Source organism: Acomys minous (assembly GCF_964271855.1).
Source record: "Acomys minous genome assembly, chromosome: 17".
Classification (NCBI taxonomy): Eukaryota; Metazoa; Chordata; class Mammalia; order Rodentia; family Muridae; genus Acomys; species Acomys minous.
The window spans coordinates 29,981,181-29,991,073 of NC_140500.1; the positions used below are offsets into that span (position 1 = coordinate 29,981,181).

General features: G+C 46.4%; 1 protein-coding gene across 1 annotated transcript in view; it reads right to left on the bottom strand.

The window, feature by feature from the left end:
• PPARG (peroxisome proliferator activated receptor gamma) overlaps positions 1–5,091 on the bottom strand; it is a 198,072-nt gene extending 192,981 nt beyond the window's left edge. Inside the window, exon 1 of the mRNA XM_084766451.1 lies at positions 4,993–5,091. The gene's annotated coding sequence lies outside the window, so the exon portion shown is untranslated. The remainder of the gene's footprint in view (positions 1–4,992) is intronic.
• Positions 5,092–9,893: the final 4,802 nt, after the last annotated feature.

The window sequence follows — 9,893 nt, forward strand, 5'->3', positions numbered from 1 at the left end:
GTTTGGGGTCTTGAACAAAAGGCAGGGTTTGCCTTTGAACGTTGTAACATCAAAGTCCAAAATGGTGGCCTGATTAAGGAGTAGTCAGAGATGCAGGTTGGCTGGTTAGGCAAGAATGTAGCTACCCCACTGTTGCTGCCTGGCCAATCCCTCAAGGTTCAGGAGATCTTGCAGAAGACAGGACTGGGCTAACTTGCCCCTCCAGATGGGAAGTGTCTCTAGGCTTACTCCATGATCAGTTTAACCACACAAAGATCTAGAACAGCGTTTTCAGACAAAAACCAAGGAAGCCTGGGTTGGGGTTTAGCTCCACACGGTAGAGCAGGTACCGAGTATGTCCGAGCTCTGGATCACCAGCATAGGACAAACCAAACACAACCAAACAAGAAAGCCCGCTGATGTCTGTGGCACTGGACAGTTCTCTAGAAAGGTTTATTTTGGGGTGGGGTGTTTGAAAGAAAACAATCCCTTCTTCCAATAATATCTCCGCTACTTCGAAAGGCCACAGGTCTTCTTCTGAGAGAAGCCACACTCCAAGGTTAGAAATACAACCACAGACTAACACAAAGATGTGAGATTTCCATAAATGCCATGGCCCTCTAAGACGACCCACTTACTCAGACCGGGCTCCTTGCATTCCCAAGCCATCGGCTAGCAACGTCATCACGCTGCAAGAACCAAATCAAAAACCAGCTTCTTGAGAAATCTCACCGACTCAAGGCAAAACTCCAGGGGAGGCCTACTCTTAATACATTTTTGTTGATATTTATCACTCAGCTGTGGTATGAAATACTGAGTTCTTACAACATAGGCATGTATTTATCAGCAGATACAGGCAGCTGTAAACTGGCTGCGGCTGTCTCAGACCTGCCCACCCATTTTAAGGTCCAGTGGGATTTTTGTTTTGTTGGGTTTTGGGGGCGGGATACTCGGAGATCTCAGTGATTTTTTTGCAAGCATGAGTAATTGTGCTGCCTTCCAAGCCATTGGCTGACTATGGTCCTATCACCAGCCCCATGCCAGGGAGAGAGAAGGACAAAAGTCACTTGGCAGAGGTGGAAGTGTCAGCAACTTACAAGGAAGGGCGGTGAAGAAGAACCCAAGACAAGGCTCTGTCACTCAGTCTTCCCATTCATTGGTCACAGGCATTCGTTAGGCAAACTCTGAGGACTATCTAAACTGGTGTATTTAGTAAATACAAAATAAATAAAATGGGAAAGAAAAAAGAAAGCTTGCCTATTTAGACAGACCAGTGCCCTTGGAAATGGCAACTTGAGAAGAAAGCATCCCACTGAGGATATGGTTCAGCCAACCCATTCACTTTGTTTCATGGCTGACCTCTGATGTCAGAAATATGAAGACCGGCTTTAGAGATGTCTCTGACTTCTTTCTTTCTTTTCTGGTGCTAGGGGGAGGGGTGAAACTTGAGGCTTCACACATGCTAGGCAAGTGTTCTGCCACAGAGCCACAGCCCTGGGACGGACTTCCTCGAGACCAGATACGGACCCATCTCTTTACCTTATAGAGGGAAAAAGAGAACCCAGTCATAGGAACTTGAAAGAAACACCACAAATTGCCAAACAGTTCTCCAGGAGCAGAACCTGTAGACAGCTGTGAGGGAAGGCCATGTTTCCTTCATATGTTCTCCAGATATTGGAAAATGAAAGCCGGGCTCTGGGGCCCCTCACAGTTAAATCCTTACCCATGAAATTCTTTGCTCCTGCACTGGTCACACTCCCTGAGTCTAAGGCCTCTTTTGCCCGCGCGCCCTCAGCCCTCCTGGCATTGGTGTTGTTAGTCACCGCGTTGACTGCGCACAGGACAGCCTCTATGGCCCCCTACCCCAGGCTGTACTTTCATGACTCCCTCGGAGCACGTGCTCTTCTCTGCAGGGATGCATGAGGCATGTGTTGTGATTACAACAATTTTGCAGTCTCATCACCAGGTCTTGTGGAAGATAAAGAGATGACTGACACATGAAAGCATTTGGAGATTAGCACTGAAGGCCCTGCACTTGTCTTTTGGGATGCCTTTGTGTTTTTTAGTAACTTCTTCCTAGAGTCCTTTTCTAACCCAAACTGGGTTGGATCCTTCATTATCATTTTCCTCTTTATAATGATCTGTTCAACATCAGTCATCCCCACTAAGTGACTTGTTCCACAGGGACAGAGCCTTATTTGTTTTGTTTCTGGGACTTGGCAGAATAGTAGATGATCACTTTGTATTCTATGGTTAAACAAAGTTTAATTGCTTGATGTCTTAGGATATTAGATTTGTTATTGTTGTTTTGTTTTGTTTTGTTTTTTAATGTATATATAGTCGGATGAATCAGGTTATAGTCAAAGTTCTTAGCAGATCAAACTGATTTGTAATGAATGATTCCTGAGGCTGATACCTGCAATTGACTACATAATGCACACAAATAAGACAGGCCGTCGGGTGCAATGGGAAGCTCACATGTGGGAGACGGAGGATAAAGACATATTAGTTATACATATAGGCAGTGGGTACAAGATGTTCACTGTTCAGCTCAACTCTGTGAAAACCTTTGTAATAAAAACCTGTGGGAAACACGGGGGTTTCAGAACAAGGCCTAAAACAAGGCCTTTGGGAGAAAAGCTGAAGAAACAATTTAATGTTAAAAATCAGTAACAGAGCTGGGCTTAGGTGGTAAAGTGTGTGCTCAGCAAGCATAAGGACATGAACTTGATCCCCAGCACTCATGTAAAAAGCCAGGTGTGGTAGCACATGATTGTAATCCCAGTGCAAAAGATTACCAGCTCCACGGGGCTTCTCACTAGCTCTCCTTGCCTAACCACCTCCAGGTGAGATACTGTGCCTCAAAAAAAAACAAAAACAAAAACAAAAAACAAAAAACAGGTGGACAATACCTGGGGAATAAGGCCCAAGGTTGACCTCTGACCTATAGGCTCACTGGCACAAGCACACATATCTACCTACACTCCTATAACACACACACACACACACACACACACACACACACACACACACACGCATGCACGCACGCACGCACGCACGCACAGGCTCACGTGCACATACACAGACATCTACAAGGAGAATAACAAACAGTACAGAGTGGTGGTCTGAGCCTATGGGTCGAGCAACAAGACAAAAACAAGGATCTTGAAGTTTCTATGGATGTAGTTGCAACTGGAGGGGACAGATAAAGTTGTAAAGGAGCCCTGAGGAGAGTCAGATGGCTCTCTGCTCTTCCTCTTTTGTGTGAGGGATCAGCCTATGCTGCTTGGAATATACTATCTCACTTAATCTTTACAGCAACCACAGGAGGTAGGTTTTATTACGGCCACAGGTGTGGCTAACGAGGAAGCTGAGGCTTAGAATTTGGTCATCTGCCGACGTTGCTCAGCTGCTGAGTGGTAGGCCCAGTACCAACACCAACCCACGGCCTATAGACGTAGCCACTGGACATGCTGTCTCCCTGGGAAACAGAGGTTACTCTCCAGAGGGCCTTCAAGACCAAGTTTGGGAGTGTGAACTCTACTTCCTGAGCCTGGGGATTCACTGACGAGATTTTGATCAGGAAAATGACAAGGTCAGATATTTTAAACAAAGTGTGCCTGGTGGAAGTGGGTAGGAGAGTACAGCAGGAAGTTGAGTGAAGAGGCTATCACGGTGGAGGTGTGGACTGAGGCCCTAAGACAGAACAAAAGAGCGGTCCTTGAGAAGAAATAACCGACTCTCCTCCTCCTTCCCATAATATGTAGACTGTATTGAATAATTATTTGCAGTTAATGTTGGTTTGTCTGTTTTAGAGACAGGGCCTCCTGTAGCCCAGAATGCCATCAATCTATGTAAAGATGACCTTGACCTCTTAATCAGCCTCCCTTCACCTCCCGTACAGTGCTCAGATGGAACACAGGGAAACCCAGTCTTTAGGTTCCAAGGGTAATGGTGTGTCAGCCTAGTGAACTCCAAACGCCAAAGAAGCAGCCTAAATTTATTCTAGCCCAGAGCCCAGGCTCATCAGGGACCAGGGTAATTTGAGATCTTCAATTCGGTAGTTCATGGTTTTGGCCTTTTATTGACCTAACCTCATTTTTCCCCCTGTCCTTACAATGTAGCTCCAGAGAGAAGCAAGAAGTCAAACCTTTGTTGTCCCGGGACAAATCCTACAGAGCCATCCTTCCTCCAAAAACTAGATTTACAACTAGAAGTGTCTTCTTTCAAAACAGGGTGGGGGAACTTAGCCTGATCTGCTGGAGAAGCTTTGGCTCTCAGCTGAGAGCTGCCTGGAGGAGCTGGCTGACAGGAGGAAATTCTTATCAGAAGAGACGGATGCGGAAGAGCTGAAAATGACCAGAGGGGTGTCCCTTGGGGAGCATTCACCTACAAGTGGGGTGAGGCCTCTGTAACAGGTCTCCGATGGTCTCTCCCACCCTGTCCATCAGGTTATCACCCTGATAAAAGTGGAGGGGGGTAGGGTCCACAAAGTAAGAGTAAAAGAGACATGAAAATACAGCCCAGTGAACATGCGTGTGTGTGTGTGTGTGTGTGTGTGTGTGTGTGTGTGTGTGTGACTATAAGGGAAAAGAGCAAATTCTCAGGCTGATGGGGTGTTGAATAAAATGAGGATAAACCAGAGGGAGAGACTAATTGTATTGTTTTTCTACATGTTTATAGTTGACAGGCTTCTGGTCTACAGGGACTTATGAGAGGAAACAGAACATTCAATTATGAGACCCTGTCTTTAAAAAAAAATCTCACTTGCTTATATTTGGACCTCACATATACCGTAGATCAATCCTTCGACTCAATTCCCAAAGAGAAAATTTCCTTTAAATCCCAATTTACTCCCTAAGATGACAATTCTTAATCATTCTCTGTGTATGTCAAAAACTCTGCTAAAATGTACACAGAACGCACAGAGTAGTTTGTCCAGGAATCTCTGGATTCCTAGATTTAAATTTCCTGACCTTCCTCAAGTCACAGAAATTCAAGTAATGTACTTACAACAGATGTGCCTAAGCAGCAGCCCGGCTAGAACACATTTAGTCTCCCGGAGGCATGGCTTCGGAGGAATCCAGACCACAGTGGGGGGGGAGAGTGGAGGAGGTGGGTTGAAGAGCGGGGCTGTGGGAGGATGGAGAGACAGGCTCTGATGCAAAGCACCTGCCTTGCTCTCAGAGAACCTGAGTACAATTCCCAGTTTGGCTAGGAATTCAGCTCACACTCACCTGTAACTCCATCTCCACGGGGAGGGGTGGGGTGTGTTTCAGGCTTCTGGCTTTTCTGGGTACCTGCACTCACATATACCCAGACTCCCCAACACACACACACACACATACACACACACACACACACACACACACACACACACACACACACACACATTAAAAATAGCAAAAATGTAAAAAATAAATCTCTTTTTAAAGAAGGCTGGACTTGGCAGGTAGAGCTAGGTGAATCTCTGTGAGTTAAGGCTAGCCTGGTCTACATAGTGAGTTGTAGGCCAACCAAAACTACCTAGTGTAGACCCTCTCTTAATAAAATAAAAAGTCCATGAGAGTCTAATGGGATTATTTTCATTTCTATACCTGCGAAGGTTACAGTGGGGGGGGGGGAGGGGCACCCATTTGCTCACACTCTATCGTTGCCACTGGGAACCTTGGCAGCTGCATCTGTTCCTCCAGGTGTCCACCCTCAACCCTAATTCTCCTTCAACAGCTACAGCCTTAGGCCATCTCAGCTGGGTTTAAATCGCCCTAGAGCCCACTAGCCCGAGAGCTGGAGAAAGGCACTTGGCTACTTAGGGAGGCGTCACGTGGAAGGGAACTGGGTGTTCTTTGAGACAGACTGAGGTGGAATTTATTGTGATGGTCTCAGAAACAGCCATTGTTAGGAGTGGGCATTTAGCACATTAATTTCTTAAACTCACCCAGAAAAGGGAAATTGGAGACAGAAAAAGCTAACAATCACTTGAAAGGTCAAATCAGTTAGCCAACAATTAGCAGAGCCTGGATGTAAACTCACGCTTGGTCCCCGTGCTCTCCACTGGCTCACGTTATCTTTCCCCTTCCTCCTGGCCTGTCACCCGCTTCTACGCACCTCTCCTTGGAAAGGAAACCCATTCCATTTGGCTCAGGAAGGACACGTCCTACGTGATCCTGAAGACAGGATTAAGGCCTGTTTATTTGTCTACTAACTCCCATCATGACTGTGGTAAACGGCCTAAGTGCCTGGGCCTTGATTTTCTCATCTGTAAAGAAGCGGTAAGACTGGTCGCTGCTTTCAACTGTAAAACTCAGGGAATGCACTCTTTGCTCCTACCCCTCTCCCAGCCAGCAGGCCTCCGCATCCTGTGGACTTGTCCCAGATCTCCCCTACCTACTGTGTAGGCTTTTCTGACCTGGAGCTAGACATCCACTCCCCTGAGACACGTACAGCTTGTCCGTCTTACATTTGCCTAACGCCGATTACTCAGTCTCTTTCCACAGCTTATCAGACCTCATCTGAATCCCTCACGTATTTTAACTCAGACTATCCCCATTTATGAACGAGTCACAATATATGATTTAACTTTTACCATGAGGGATAATTGCCTGTTGCCATTTTAGGTTGGGTTTTGTTGGTGGTGGTGGTTGTTGTTGTTTTTTTCCATGTTGCAACCAATATTCTTTTGCTTGTTTTCCTTGTGTATATGAAGTTTTGACAAGTACCCAGAAACGAGAGTCCTGAAGCACAGCTGGGCACTGTCGGATCATGTTGGAAATGATGCCCCCACAGTGGTAGCGCCCACACACGTTCCCACCAGCAGTGTGTAAGCGTCGAGTTTCCCACGTTCTCGTTGATAACTGTCAAGCTGAATTTCCCAAGCTGACTCCATGGCTGCATTCCTTAAGACAGTACACTCGCTTTCTCTGTTCACACCATCTCCCCTGTAAGGCTGTGGATTCTGTGAGTGCAGAAACCTTGGTTAACTCGGTTTTATATTCTTCCCATGAAATTTGTTGAGCTGAGTGAATACACAAGGAATTATCAGCAAATTCGTAATGAACAGAATTTATTCACTTGAATCAGGAGATGGGGCGCCCTATGAAGACAGGCATGGATCTTTCTGTTTGCTCCTCTGGGCTGAGATTGTCTGAGGGAATTCCACAAGCTATAGAGAGGTAATCTGATCTGCATGGAGGGCAGGGCTGGCCTACAAACTGAAAGATTGTGGCCCAACTTTTGCTCATTTTCGCTCACACTACTCACTGGATGTTTGACTATTGTATCGTCTTCCAAGTCTCTGAAGCCATATTAATTAAGTACCAAGAGGTCTGTTTCTCAATGGGATATCCCCCACTCCTACAGATCTACTACTAGGGGACAGGTAGAACTCCTGGGGCCCTTGGACTAGGGTACTGCATGACTATGGCAAACGCCTCCCCTTTCTGTCACCCTAACAGTCCCTCCGGGGTGACTCATTTTCCTAAATAAGCTGTGTGTGGTTTTGGTTTGACATCACATGTGAATGAATGAGTAATTTTTTTAAGAACCAGACTTATTTTTGACCATAACAAGACACACAGTGCATGTTACTCATGGTTTTACGCCAAGGGGTCAACACTGGTAACAAGTCCACCAACCTTTTACCCCCTTTTCCCCATTGGCCAGGTTTGCATATGCATAGTGTGGTCACACTGTGAAAATGTAGTAAAATTATTCCTTATTGACCCTCCCAGATTAAATAAGATACAGCAAAGTGAGTAAAGCCATGTGCCCTGCTGTGTTACTACTTGGCTTTCTCTTTGTAGTGTGCATATGTGTATGCATTTGCGGTTGCAACCACATGTGTGTGCAGGCCCACATGCATGTGTGTGAACACATGTGGAAGCCTGAGCTTGAGTCTGGGTCTCTTCCTTGATGCTCTCCACCTCATACATTGAAATGGGGTCTCTAGCTGAATCTAGAACTCAACCTTTTCAGCTAGTAGTTTGCTCTGGGGGTTCCCTGTCTCTGCCTCCCACACACTAGGATTATAGGCAGGCAGCCACACCCACCTTGCTTTCCCTCCACGGATTCTGAGCATTCAAATCTTAGTCTTCATATTTATTTCAGGTTTGTGGTTGTTGTGTTTTGAGGCAGGGTTTCTCTGTGTAGCCCTGGTTGTCCTAGACTCGCTTTGTAGACCAGGCTGGCCTTGAACTTACAGAGATCCACTTGCCTGTCTCCCAGATGCGGGGATTAGAAGGCGTGTGCCACCAAGCCCAGATGTGGTCTTCAGATCTGTACAGCAGGCATTTTACCTGAGGAGCCAATATTCTGAGCCCCTGTTGTTTGAGTTTAAATCTTACTTCTACCACTTGACCAATTGGACAACTACTGAATTTTGATGTGTTGTCACTTCTTCATGTGTAAAATTATCATAGTCCTTATCCCATAGGGGATCAATAAGTTGCTAGAAGTACTTAGAATTGTGCTTGGGACTTAGTAAGCCCTGGGCATGTTAGTAAAGATGTCTTGGGCTCCATCACAATGTCTATCCTTAGGGCAAATGCTCAATATATGCCACCAAAAAAGCACACTGCACTGCACTGTATTTGGAACCAGAGGGAGAGAAGCGTGGGTAAGTGGAAGACCCTTGGCTGGGAAGAGTTTCAGAACAGGCCACCTCAAAATGTGCCACTTTGCGATACTAGTTAATTTCATCTGAGGGCAGTGTGCATCTCAAGGCACGAGGAGGGTTCCCTGACCTCCTTTTGTACCTGAAGCAGAACTCAAAACTCTCGTGAAGAAGGCGTTCCCTCACTAACCCATACAATAAGAATGTTTTTACTGCATACGTGGGAATGCATTTATACAAACAAAACCTTACTCAGGATTTGTGATCCTTCTCCTTCACTATTTCCCCATGTACATCCCAATTCCTTTCCCACAGTTCCCTGGCTTTTGACCAGACCTCTTTGTATTGTTGTTTACATTGGTGTGTGTGTGTGTGTGTGTGTGTGTGTGTGTGTGTGTGTGTTGGATCTAACAGCTTGTTTAGATCTTCATTTTTCTTATGAAGACAGAATGCAGATGCTGACCTGGGCCGGCAGAGGTACAGTGCTTACAGCGCCTAACTGGCTGCCTGCAGGCATGTGTACTGTGCAAGGAAGGATGAAAGGCACCCTTCAGGTGCCACTCAATCGGGGTTGGGGGTGGGAACCCTACTTCTTGACTTACCTGCCTCAGTTCTTGGACCCTACAACCATGGGATGAGTGTGACTCAGAAAGGAGGCCTGGTACCCCTGATCCCTCCTGTCATCCCTGCTTATGAGCATGTTGGTGGCGGGGCGGGGCAGGGTGGGGCAGGGGGTGGGGTGGAAGGTCAGACAGTGGCATTTCAACTGAGCATTAACTTGTTCAGTTCGTGTCCCATGGTATCACATGCCAGGAATTACGTAGCTAAAATGTTAACACACTGATTTTCTGTTTTCCTTTCTCTTAAACGTGTGTAAATGTGGACTTTTTCTTCAGAGCATTGGTAGTCTTTGGAAACATCCTCAGCATTTGACTCATGAAGAAGTTGGACTAAAATGCCTTGGGACCACCCGGCGGCGGGCCTTCAGGATGGCTGAGCTGCAGCTGAGAGAGCTGCTTCTGCCTTGTTGGGAACTACCTTGTGGACTTTAGCTGAAGATCTTGAGCTGTCAGGAGCTGTCAGGATACTGTTTAAGATACAGACACATTCTTAAGACAGACATGCGCACCCGCCATCACACGTACACATAGAGACAGCAGCTTTACCCTCCTGGGGTTTTTTTTTTTTCCACTCCTTCCTCACAAACACACTTGCATGCCCCACATATGCATTCAACCTAGACAGGTTCAGGGGCATGGGGGGGGGGGCGCCCAGGGGAACAGGACCCCAGGGTTGAACCAAA